Below are 13,270 nucleotides of genomic sequence, written 5' to 3'. Positions count from 1 at the left end.
GTGTTGGTGGTGGGGGGGGGGAAGCTTGTACAGCTAAGTGCTGACAGGACGTCGCTGTCAACACAATGTTCCGCCTTGATGAACCTTCATCTATAAAGATATTTAATGAATTAGTTAATTAATGAGTGGGGTTTGATTGATGGATCACAGGGAGTTCTCAGCGGGGTGAGCCTGACCCTGGGATATTGCTGCTGTTGCTTAAATGCATCCCCTTGCTGGTCCGAAGCACTCTGTGTTCTGGCAATTTGCATGCATTAAATGTAGCTCCTTAATAGGATGTAATGTTAGCGAAAAGCCAAAAGCATAGCAGCTGTAACTTAAAAGACAGCCCCATTACTGCAAGCCTTATAATTAGGGTAAGAGGGAGACTTGCGCTGCCATATGTTAAACTCTTTTGAGGTTAATAGCTCTGTAAGATTTTGCAATTTAAAAAAATTAGTCTTGAGGAACGATGACAAGGCTCGTCAAGGAGCCTGCTCAGACGGGGGGCCGGGGATGCGCTGCCCGGCCGCAGCCTCGCCACGCTCGGGAGACGGAGATGCTCCCGGGCATCCTGTGCCCCGTCTCGCCGCTCTCCTGCCCTCCCCTTCCCCAGCCTCGCTGCAAAAAACCTTTATTTCTGGCCTCTCCTGGCCCCGGCTGCAGCCGGGAGGTGCTGGGGGCTCAGCTCTTCTCCCTCTGCCCTGCTCCTTTGGAGGCAGCTCGTTTAAATTACAACCACCAGCTGATGCCACTGGGTCCCTGGACCCGTGTTTGGCTGATGCTGGGGGAAAAACAACCCTTGTGCAATTCTTGTTCATTAAAGCCCTTTTCCCCTGTAACTGCTGCCAAAGGGGTTGGTGTAGCTCAGACCCCTTTGTGCAGGGGGGTCGGCGAGGGCTGGGGAGGGTTTGGGGCACGTTGGGGCTCCTGGTGCTGGTTGTGGCTTGGGGCTGGAACAGGGACTGGGGGCTCTGCATCGTCCCCATTGCCTGGTTGGGGGGGCTGCTCCCCGGAGGCTGGGCTCGGTGGGGGGCCGAGACAGCTCCTGGATTTTTTCCTTTCTGCTACTGCTGCTTTTTCTCCCTTTCCGCTGTCAGGCGGGCAAATTATTCTACCTTCCTAGCCTCAATTTCCTCATCCATAAAACTGAGACTAAAAATGTACTTGTTAAGGGTGTCACAGGGCCTTCTGAGTCTACGAGGGCTTTGAAGTCCCCTTGTTAAAAGTACCGTGGAAGTGCAAGTCATTTATTATTATCATTACGTGAGGTGGGTGGCTATCAGGCAGCTGCTGGGCTCCTGGGGGGGGCTGCTCTGGTTGCCCGGACCCTCTGGGGACACTTCACACAGCAGCTCATGGTGGTGGCCCAGGTGGGGGACTCCTTGGGCACTGGCTCGTTTGCTCCTGCTGCCAAATGATGGGCAAATGGTCTTTATAAGTACCCAGGGAGAAAAAAAATAGGTGTAGCTGGGCGCAGGGTGGGGATGGGTGCTCTGACCAAGTCGGTCCCGCTTGCTAAATATTAACGTTCTCAGCTGCAACAGGCTTTAAGGTCATCCTAAAATCGCTTTAATAGTTTCCTTCCCGCCTCCCCCTCGCCTTATTAAAGTGTTTAATTGCTTTCTTATTTAAATGCATCAAGATTTCCTGATATGCTAGTCCATTTGGCACACTTCTGCTCTTTGGGGAGGCTGGAGGAATTGAAAAGAGAAAATTATCTTGAAACTCCAGGTTATTGCGAGGGGGGAGGAGGAGATACATGACTGTTAAAGGCTTTCCATCGGAGTTGGAGTATCATGAAGTTTGGGGACTGCTTTGATATTGAACTGGGTTTCAGCTTTGTGAGTTCATGATTTTTTTTTTCTTTTGCTACTTGGAGACAGAAGAGGCCTCAGCTCTGAGCGGTTGGAGCTGCTCAATTACTGGGGCTGCCGGGATGGTTCTGGTGTGGTTTCTGAGGAGTCTGGCTGCAGCAGCTGGGGATTCGCACTTGGGAGACGTGGTTTGGGGGATGGAGACTCCAAAATGGTCTGACACCTCGGGCAGGGGTTTGTTTCAGTTGGGATGGTTCTCGGCACGGCAGAGCCCTGGTCTCTTGTGGGGTAGAGGCACCTCTGAACCCCCAGCAGCAGCTGATGGACATCGTCAGCAGCAGCAGCAGCCAAGCCCCGGGGAACAGGCTGCCTTTTTCCTTTTCCCATCACATGCTCCAATGTCAAAGGCAAAAATCACCGGCTTTGGATCAATAGCAAAGCCATTAAAGTGCATCTTCAATTTCTGCGCGTGCTGCTGCTGTGTTCATCACGGCATTGGCAACTGTTTTATAACAAGTTCATCTCTTCTCGGAGAGGGAAATACTTCACTGTCCTCTCCTCCCTTCTGCAGGCTGACCGTGGGATGGTTGATCCCTTAGCAGGGAAAAAGAGGGGTTTGGGAGATTTTTTTGGAGCCCTGTAGCTACAGGGCTGCAGATTTCCAGTGTGAAGAAGGAGCTGCCAGCCCGCAGCTCGCTCACACTTCGAAATAAAGCTGCACTTGGGGCATGAGCGGTGCCAGAGCATGAATAACTTGCTTAGGCTGCTTTTGCTCAAGGGGACTTACATTTGCAAGCATATTCTAAAGCATGACTCTCCTACACAGGAGCATGAAAAGCCCTTCGCTGCCCTCTCTCATGTTCCTGGTGATGTTCCTGGCCGTGTTAGCAGGGACCAAGCCGGATTGGCAGGTCCCGGGTCCGGCTGCAGCCCACGGATCCCTTTAGAAGCGCTTTGCTCCTGCTCCCCCTCCAAGCCTTTGGAATTTGCTGATGCAAAGCGTGGGTTCTGGAGCATTATGAGGTGCTCAGGGCGTTATTGGTGTTAGTGCCTGGGTGCTGGGACGCTCTTCAGTGCTGTGACAGCCCAGCCGTAGCTGCAAACCTCCTCCAGCTCCCTGTGGCCATCCCTACGGGGCGGGCAGGTGAGGATGCTCCGGTGCCGCGCTCCCCTCCTCTCCTCCGGCTGGGAACAAAGCTGAGCCAGCAGCTCGCTTGGCTTCCCGTCTGCTTCTTCCACGCTGGAGGAGAATGGTGTCTTAGTTGTCTGAGCAGAGACTACTTTTTAATCATTTCTGGTCTGCCTGGGGTTTGGGCCTGGTTGCCAGCTAGTAGGAAAAATCGATAATGTTTAAATTATTCAATTAAAAGCACTGGCTGCCAGTTCCTCTTCCTCCGACGCAGCCGGCTCCTTCTGGAGGGAATGTCTGGGGCGTGTGTGCCCCTGGGTACTGTTGAGGGGGTCACCCCTTTCTGGGGGGGCTGGCAGGGGGTCCTGCCCGGAGCCGTCTGCCCGAGCAGCATCTCTCCAGGGACGCTGTGGTGTCCTGTGCGAGGCTTTGTTTGGGCTCCAGGAGAGCTGGGCTCCTGGCAGATCTCTGGGGAGAGGTGTGTGTGCACCAGGATGCTCCATCTTCCTTGGATGAAGAGGTTCTGGAGGGGTTTGAGGGTGATCTGACCTTCTGCTAAGGCTATTCAAAGGCAGTGGAGTTGGGGTCCAGGGGTGCCTCCTGATGATGACACACCTCAGCTGTGTCCCCAGTGCTGCTGTTTGGGGTCTCCAGTTTAGCAGCTGGTCCCAGGGTGGGTATGGGTCTTACCCTCATCCTGCTCTGACGGATGGGAGAAGTCCCTCCAGGAGCCGGGGAGGCGCAGGCGGCGCAGCGAGGGGCTGACGGGCCGTGATGAGTGAGGACGGTGAGCGAAACGGGAGGGAACACAACGCAAATCCATCTTCTGGCCCTGGTTAAATAATGATGGTGGTGTTAGGACAGCGGAGAAATATCCTTTGGACAGCGTGACAGAAAACCTTATGGATGCTGTCAAACGTGCCCTTAGCTCCTCTGAGCACATCGTTGATCTCGCCGTGAGACAAATAGCCTCGGTGGTGAGCGCGAGTCCAGCATCCTCCGTCCCTCTCCGGGCACGACAGCGGGTGCTGGAGCAAAGGGGGTTTGCAGAATTCCCACTGGGAATGGGGAACAGGCTGGGGCAGAAGAGCAGCTGCTGAGGCTCTTGTTGCAGAGATGTCACCCCAGCTGTCCCATCGCCCCGTGACCTGTCACGGGCCCCTTAATCTCCTCCGTGCTCCTCTCTAAAAATAGGGGCTGGTGAAGCTGATCCGGGGGGGACAGATGTGTGGGGGCTGTGCTGCCAGTGCCGGTGGCCCTGGTCAGGGAGGGGTGACAAGCTGCGTGGGGCTTTCCCAGCTGTTGATAACTGTTGCTGGCTGTTTTTCCTCCTTCCCCCCTCCCAACCAGCAGCGTCCCGGCTCTGCTGGGCACTGATGAGGTGTAAATCCCGGGCTGACCTCAAATTCCATCCACATTTCCTCAGACACGCTCTCCTGAGCAGCTCTCCGTTTCCCCAGCAAAGCGGGGCGGTGGGGAGGAATAATGCTTTTCACTGTTTTACACCTCTTTGCACCAGAAGGTTTCCAAGCCCTTTGCAAACACTGGGGGAGGTGGCAGGTGAGGATTAGTGTTCCTGCTTTGCCCATGGCCGTGAACCCAAAGCCGTGTGGAAGCAAATCCAAGGTCGTGCAGTGCCTGAGCATCAGGATTTGGGCTGAACATCCCGAACCTCAGCCCCATCCAGCTCCCTGGACATTGTTTTTCTGGGAAGCTTCTTACCCCGGGGTTGTCCCCAAGCAGGGACCAGGAGCTGCTGCTCCTCGGTGGTCCCAGGGGCCGGCAGTGCCCCAGCAACCAGCTCCAGGCAAGCCCAGCATCGCAGAAATCTCCTGCCTCTCGGTGCAAAGCGAGAATCTGACACACAGAACAACCTGTCATGTTGTGTTCCCCGAGGTTTTGTTTCACTTTTTAAAATTATTTAATTGATGAGCCCTTTCTTTTTATACATCCACGTTAAGCTGGTTTCCACAGTAACAACCAAACCTGGAACCCAAAGCTTGGAGCCCTTTCTGAGTAAATAATGCCAAAACCAATCTTTGAATATTTAATTGAATTCACTGTCATGCCCCTTTTTATCTTTATTTTCTGTGGATGTTCGTAAACAGATTTCATGGAAACATAGACTTTAAAGACAATAGGGGAGGACACCCTTCAGGGGAGATGTCCTTGGTGGCCTCAGCTCCACTGCCAACATCGATCCAGGGCAGAAAAGCTTCTTTGTGTCTCGTGTGTTGGGAAAGGCCACGGTGCTTTCGTGCAGCGCTGGGACGCTCCTGACTCGTGTTCAGTTTGTCACCCACAGTCACTTTGGGCTCCTTCCGTGGTCTTGGTTTTCTAGCAACACCTTAAAAGTTCACCAGTTTCCCTGGACTTGTAGATTGTATTTCCCATTTCTGGATTGCTATCGATCCTGAACTCGTCTCTGCTGTACTGTCGCTCCTAGCGCCGTGTCATCTGCACATCTCATAATTCTTTCTGCCCCGTCGTTTTGGTCGTGAATGAAAATACTGAGCAGTGCCAGACCTCGGCCCTCTGCAGTGTCCTCAGCAAATCCATCCTTGGGCTCTGACAGCAGACCATTCATAAGTCCTCTTTGCATACAGTAACTCATCCCGTGACACAAAGGCGTCCTCTGGTCAGAGTTTGAATGATGTGCTTTTGTACTTAGAGCTTCATTCCAACGTGTCCTTCCTACCAAAATGCTCCTCAGAGCAGCAGTCAAGCCCATCAAGGTGCTCACCAAGAGCTCCATCACCTCCAAAGGGTGGCTGACCCCGGGGTGGCTTCCACTGAGAAACACCCCGGTGGGATCCCTGCCCTTTGGAGTGGGCTGGGCTTCCTGCTGCTGGTCCCGGGCTATTGACTGGAGTCACCAGGGATGAGCTGCAGCAGATACAGCCAAAGGGAGTCCCTCCCCACCAAACCCTGTGCCGCAGGGGAAAGGAGGGTGGCAAGACCCGCACCTCTGGCGTGGGAGGCTTAAGGAATGTTCTGTCCCAGATTCACCTTCCCACGCACAGGTCAGCGGCTGCTGCTGCTGCAGATACGACGTCAGGACAAAGAACAGTGGGTTGATTTGGTTGCCTGGAGATAAATTTCCAAAGATGCTGGTAGGTGTGTAAATACGGCGGAAAAACCTGGCCCCAAACTCTCCAAAGGGGACGAGTCCCAGCGTCTGACCTTGTAGGTATGATTCACAGCCAGCTGAAAAAGTGTGGTTTGTTCTTCCCCCGCCCCCAAAATCGAAAGAATTGCAGGGATTTATTTTTAGAGAACCCCAAATCAGCTGTTCTGGAGCAGAACTTTGAGTAGAAGTGAAGGTTTGGGGGCGGGGGAGGATACCGACAGGCAGCCGGTGGCTTTATTTAAAGCCAGAGGAATGGCAAGGTGGCTTCAACAGAAACCAGGACTATCTGGGGCAGGTTTTTAGGTTCTTCCTCCCCCCTGCCCCTCCCTCCCCATGCTGGTGCATGGAGCAGGAGGTTCAGCATTGACAGCATCGTCAACTTGCAGCAATTATCTTGGTTAACCTCCAGGCAGATCAATTATCCCTCCTGACAAGGAATGGAATATTAATACCCAGTTGTGTTGGTTTACTTACAATAGCTCTTTGGTGCTTTTCCATGGTATCACAACACATCTTAATCAGATGGTGAGTGGGCTTAATTAGCCGAAGTATAGGTTTTATTTTTGATTTCTATGACTACTTAATCTAATGGAAACACATTATCTGCTCCGAGGTCTGCAGTTTTCCATTTGTAATTATTGCTGCTCTTAATTGATAGTGCATCAGGGGTTGTGGCTGCAATATGGGAGCTGAAATATGTCTCCTTTCTTGAGTAGGGCTCCTGATCTGTTCCTGGGAAAGTGTCTGCGCCCCGACGAGCCGGAGCAGATGGACTCCGGGCTCTGAGTTGCCCGATACCTGGCTTCTGTCAGGAGGAGGAAGAAATTCTTTGGAATAGTGGAATATTCTGTGTCTGTGGTGGGGGGGGTGTGTTATGAAGTTGATGGTGCCATTTCATGGCGGAGCCGAGAGAACCGCGGTGCCTGGCTCTAGTGTCTGGAAGCTGTTCAGGTGATGGAAGCAAAACAGCTTATAAATTTCCAACACACGAGGCCTGGCATTTATGACTAAAGCCTCACATTTTGGGACATGCAGATGGTTAGGAAGGAACAGCTTGGAGGGATGGGCTAATAGAAAATTATTAATTGTAGCAATTTTTGCACCTTTTTTTTTCTTCTTTCCCAAGCAAGGTCTGTGGGTGCCTGTTGTGATAGGTGCAGTTGGCAGTGGCCAGGGGGAAGGACTGGGGGTCCGGGGGGGCAGGCTGAGGCTAATGCCATATTGCTGAGCCACGGTGGCTATTCTGCACGCTCCTCCTGGATGGAGCTTCCTGGGTGATGTGTCTTCTCCTGGAGAGAAGGAACCAGGCTGTGGTGTCTGCTGGGACCAGCGGTGCCCGTGTGGCCCGTTCCCACCCAGCAGCTCGTGCGTGGTGACATGCGGGGCTGTTTGAGGGCTACACAAATATATATATATATATATATATGCATTTTGAGATGTTTTTCCTGAGTCCTGGTATCTCCACGAGGCTTTTGGGTGTTGCCTTTTCCAGCTTCTGCCAGCAGAGGGAAGATACATAAACGTGCCAAAAGCTCTCTCCTCTCTATTTTTCTCCATCACCAGGGCCCTGCTCAGCTGGAGAGGGGACACCCCGATGTCCTCTCTTGTCCTGGGCCACAGCGGCCTGTTGTCAGGACCCCAGCAAGGGGGAGGCAGTTTGTTTTACACGCCACTTGCACGGGTCCCCTCCTGCCCGACCTGCTGCGGTGACAGGGAGAAGCTGAAGCCTCTTCCCCAGCCTCTCGCGGGGTGACTGATCAGATAATGTTCTCTAAGCAAATGCACAAATAACATGAATTGGGGTTGGCACTGAGCAGTGAGGTGTAAAAAAAGCAATTTGAGGTGTTCTAAGAAAATGCCAGAGCCTCTGAGATGTGATTGCTTGTCGGAAAGGCCGTGCCCACGGCGCGGAACTGCTGGGGAGCCGTTGGTGCGGGAGCAGCCCCGGGGCGAGCAGGAGGGCCAGCGTGTGGGGAAAGCCATGGGACAGGCTGGGGAGACTGATTTTACGGGCTCTGAGTGATCCTGAGCTCAGTGCTTCATCTCCTTTGGCTGTGGCACCTGGGCTGTGGCGGTGTGGTGGGATGTAGTAGGTGCTGAGGGCAGGGAGAGGCCGGGATGCAGCCCCCGGTGCGATGGGGGATGCAGGGCAGGGAGGCATCATAGAATCATAGAATTGCCCAGGCCGGAAGGGACCTCCAAAGGCCATCTAGTCCGACCTCCCCGCAGTCAGCAGGGACACCCCCAACTAGACCAGGTCGCCCAGGGCCTTGTCGAGCCTCTCCTTGAATATCTCCAGGGATGGGGCCTCAACCACCTCCCTGGGCAACCTGTTCCAGTGCTCCACCACCCTCACAGTGAAGAACCCTCTCCTCATCTCCAGTCTAAATCTGTTCCCCTCCAGCTTGAAGCCATTGCCCCTCGTCCTGTCACTGCAGGCCTTTCTAAACAGGTTCTCCCCAGCCTTCCTGTAGGCTCCCTTCAGGTACTGGAAGGCTGCTATTAGGTCTCCCCGGAGCCTCCTCTTCTCCAGGCTGAACAACCCCAGCTCCCTCAGCCTGTCCTCGTAGCAGAGGTGCTCCATCCCCCTGATCATTTTAGTGGCCCTCCTCTGGACCCTCTCCATCAGGTCCATGTCCTTCTTATATTGAGGGCTCCAGACCTGCACACAATACTCCAGGTGAGGTCTCACCAGAGCAGAGTAAAGTGGCAGAATCCCCTCTCTGGACCTGCTGGCAACGCAGCTTTTGATGCAGCCCAGAATGCGATTGGCCTTCTGGGCTGCAGCTGCCCACTGCCTGCTCATGTCCAGCTTCTCGTCCACCAGAACCCCCAAGTCCCTTTCCTCAGGGCTGCTGGGGTTTGAGGGATGCTGAGGTGAGAGCTGGCCCTCCTCCTCCTCAGCAGAGGGAACAAGGAGCTCAGCAGAGCCAGTATCAACTGCTGCTTTCCGGTTACAAGTGTTGCCAAGCACAGATTCCTCTCAAAACATGTGATTTGGGTGTGGGACACCTCCCTTGTTGATGCCCAGCTCTTCCTTGCCCCCCGTTCCAGCCCAGCTGTGGGTCCTGCCACGCTGTGGTTTCCGTGCCAGCCTGTCTGGGGAGCGGCAGACGCTATCTGAGATGGCAGCCTTAATTTCTGCTCCATTTCCCTCCAGCCTCTGCCCCCTCCCTCTCCTCCTGTAACGTTCATTAGCTGCGGCGAGAGCGGGGCTGGAGCTCTGCGGGGAGGCTGTGGGCAGCCCCCCAGTCCCCTGCCAGCCCCCAACGAGTCCTCACCTCCCTGCCCCAGCTGCTCGGTGTGATACTGGGGTTTCCTCGTTAGTGCTGCAGAATCAGCATCCCTCTCCTTTTATGGTGCCATTTACAGGGAAACTTCGGAGGGGGGAAGCTCTTTGTTGTTTGAACCAAGAGTGGGGTTATCAGACCTGGGAATTCCGTGTTATTTAGAAGCTGCACATCTTGCAAGCGTAAGAGATGAGCCACTTGCTGCCTTCAGCGTTTTATGGGCACCTGAATGGCCGTTCCCCTAAATGGCCCTGTTATGGGGGGACCCCTTGGGTGCTGGGATGTTTTGGGGTGGCCTCCCTGCTCCGCCGGCTCCAGCAGAGATCCAGGAGGGTCCCCCAGCTTGGGTGTGTTATGGGGTCAAGCTGTTGCTCTCCAGGTCACTTTTGGAAAGCCAGAATGTGCAGCCTGTGACAAAGGAGACCCCGGAGCAGTGCCAGGTGAGGGGCACAGCCACCTCCAGGATGACACTGGGAGAGACCATGCCAAGCACCCCTGTTCCCTGCGACTGGTGTGACTGGTTAGTGCAGCTGTGGGGGTTTGGCAGATGGGTTTCTCATGTGGTGTGATGCTCGTGGTTCTTCTGCGAAACCTGAGGTGCTGGTGAGGTTGGAGGCGAGGGGCTGGAGAGCTGCCTTCCTCCCCGTCCTCCTCCTCCTGCGCGCTCCCGGTGCTTTCCCTGCGTGTCTTTACTGCTGCTGGAGCACAATGCCCGGATGGGAGCTGAAATACTCTTGCAGATAAGGATGCAAAGGGAATTATCTGGAAGCCCGCAGACACTGGCTGCGAGGGGGAAGGTCACTGTAAAGAGGGAGGTGGTGGAGATGGAGATTAGGCGATTTGGAGATGGTTTGAGGGATTTAGTGGAGAGGCAGAGCTCCTGCGGAGCATGGCCCGGGCAGTAGCACCTCTGATGGCTTATAGGGAGCCTTGTTCAGGCTCCTGCAGCCCCCAGCAGGGGAGAGAAGGGGAAATCTTGCCTTGAGAGGAGGCTGCAGAGCTCCAGAGAGTGACAGCCCTTCTGTCCCTCCCCACCCTGAAATCCCACTCTCATGCAGGCAGAGAAGCAGCTGCCTCGCAGATGGTGAATCCGGCTTGGCACGGTGAACCCCGGGGGCAGGAGCGTGGCCACGGGAGGTGAGGGGGGGGATGAAAGCCCTTTTCTGCCCCTAAGAGCTCACGGTGGGATGCCCTTCCCACGGCAGGGTCTCTGCAGAAGGATTCCTGTCTTTCTGAGCCCGGCTCCTCCGTGCCTCGCTGTGTTCATCTTCACGTCCTATTTCAAACCCTCCTCTTCTAGTGAAAGCACAGTTTACAGTCCTGCCCCTACAGGCAACGTCTTGCTTATGTTGTACCAGGGCTTTTCTGTGCCCCTTCACTGCCAGAGCAAACAGGGACCAAGCTGGTCCTGCCGTGCAGTTGCTGCTGGGGATGTGACCCCAGGTAATCGGGGACCAGATCGCATCTTTTCAGCTGGCCACGAGCAGCGAGATCCCCCCCTCACCACCGGGCAGGCTGCACCAGGCTTTATCCTCTATTGTTAAGGACAAAGAACAGGGATTTGTGTCCTGGGCTTAAGCTTTCTCAAATCTCCAAGTACATTCCCCAAACGGTTTTCCTGGCTGTTTCCAGAGTGTCGTTCTCTCCTAGTTGCCTTTGTTTTCAGCTAATGTTGCACTTTGCAGTAAGTATTTAGTAAATATCGTCGGTGTTTATGGCAAATTGACAAAAGTGTTTCTTTTTTGCTTCCCCTGGGATGCTCTGCCTCCCCCGGGACACCCTGGGCACCCCACAGCACCCATTCCCCATGTGTCCCAGGCTCTGGGCTGCTGCTGGGACCAGTTGGTGCCGCTCCGAGGTGCGGGAGGTGCCTGCATCCCGGAGAGCGTGTTAACATTTAAATCAGTGCAACGGGCTGAGAATAGCATGGAGTTAAAAGGGCCTCTCCTGAAAAGAGCACAGCGGGGACCTGGCTGAAGAGTTCTCTTAGCCCTTTAAGCGCAGGCGGCTGCGTTTCCATCAGCAGCCAGTCCATTAGGGCTTGATTTAGATGCTTTCGGGGCAGGGGGGGGGAAAGGGGGAGATGCCTGTTCTTCACCCTTCTGCAGGGCAGAGGGGGTGTGGGGGGGTGTCTGGGATCTGCTGGGTCCCTTCTCCCACCATTGAGGGCTCTTCCCATGTGGGAGAACCTTGTGACCCGTTTCCAGTGGGGTTTGGGCTGGTTTTGGAGTCGCCGTTACCCTTCTCTCTTGTCATCAAACCGAGGTAATAAATGTGTAATTGTCTGCCCACATAACAAGGCTTCATCCCTGTCTCTTAAGGGTCCCAGGTGCTCTTCAGCGTGGAAAAGGGGCTTTAAAACTCTCCTTGGCAGCGTCTCACCATGTTTCAATGAGCCCGGGCGCTGCCGGTGGCTGTGTGAGCCCTCGGTCCCCCCCTGGAGCCCTGCTCAGCTTTTGGCCTGATTTCCTGTGGCAATAACTTCAGCAACTTAATTGCCAGGCTGGAGAAGTAGTTCTTTTTGTCAGCTTGGACTTCCTTCCTGTCTGTTTTTATTGAAAGCCCCGGTTCTCATGTCTTACGAGATGGTGGAGAAGTCCCAGCCTCCCTCTCCGGCATCATCCATTGCCTCGTTATTGCCTCCTCTCACCGGCTGCCGTCCCAAAGCCAGAGTCTCATTTTTTAAAACAATCTGTCTTTACTTCTGAGTTGCCCAGGACCTTCATGCTCCCCTCTGAGCACCCCTATGCCTCTGGCCTCCCTTTTGGGGTGGGGGGAGAGGGTGGTGTTGCGGTACCACTGGTGGGATGCGGGATGCAGGAGCCGTCCCAGCCGGAGGAGCCGTCCCCCCCTTGGCCGCTGAGCAGGAGCTTTCAGCGAGCTGTCTGTAAGGCTGGCAGCCCCTTCAGCTGAGCTGACAGGATTAATTTAAAATCCCATATGGTGGAAGAGTTGGCTTTTCCCTCCCAGATTGCTCCCTGCGTGGAGAGCGGTCCGTGCTGGCGGCTCGTTGCCACCTTACCTGGGTTTGTGGTGATGGCTGAGGCTCCCTGGTGGCCCCTGGCCCAGGTGAAGGGCATCCTGCCCACGTGGCATTGCCATTCTCGCCACCTTCTGGGGTCACAAACCCCATCAAAGCCCACAGTCAGACACCATGAGCCCCATAGGTGGTGTCGAGATCCTCCATGAGTGATTTGGCTGTCCAGGGAGGGGGTTGAGTCACCATCCCTGGATGTGTTTAAGGGATGTTTAGATGGGGTACTGAGGGATATGGTGTAGGGGAGGACTATGTAGAGTAGGGTAGATGGTTGGACTCGATGATCCCAAGGGTCTCTTCCAACCTGAATGATTCCATGATTCTATAATTTAGGGAGCTTGGAGGACCAGGGAGGCTTCCACCTCTGACCCTCGATCTGACGGTGGTAGTTAAAACCCAAATAATCCAGTTTCTGGGTAAAACGTGCAGGGAAATGCTCCTTTCTGGATGGGGAGGCAGCCGTGGTCCTGGGCAGTGCCCTGGTGAGGGCTGCCTTCCCCCCATGGCCGTGGGACCTGCTTTATCTGGGGCTGGCAACTCCTGAACCGCCTGGGCTCGCAGTGGGGCAACCAGGACCCGGGTTCCGCTCACGAGGTCGGCTTGATTTAATGTAACTTGGGGCAAGTGAATGAATCTTCCTGCATTTGTTGCTTTTGCAGCTCCCAGAGCTGAGGTTTTGTTGGTTACTGTTTATAAAGTCTTTTGAAATGTGGCTGTTGGCGTGCGGGTCCAACAAAGAGAAGCAATTGTGAACAATAAAAGAATATTTTCCAAAATACAGTCTAGTAAAAGCAACAGAGATAAGGTCTGCTCTCATTAATTTAAAAAATGATATTTTCCTCCTCCTTTCAATAAAAACTGTCTGCATGATAAACTGACATCTTTAAC

This window comes from Calidris pugnax, unplaced genomic scaffold (assembly GCF_001431845.1).
Source record: "Calidris pugnax isolate Ruff unplaced genomic scaffold, ASM143184v1 scaffold180, whole genome shotgun sequence".
Classification (NCBI taxonomy): domain Eukaryota; kingdom Metazoa; phylum Chordata; class Aves; order Charadriiformes; family Scolopacidae; genus Calidris; species Calidris pugnax.
The sequence above is the reverse complement of the archived record's forward strand: the minus strand, read 5'-3'. Positions refer to the sequence as shown.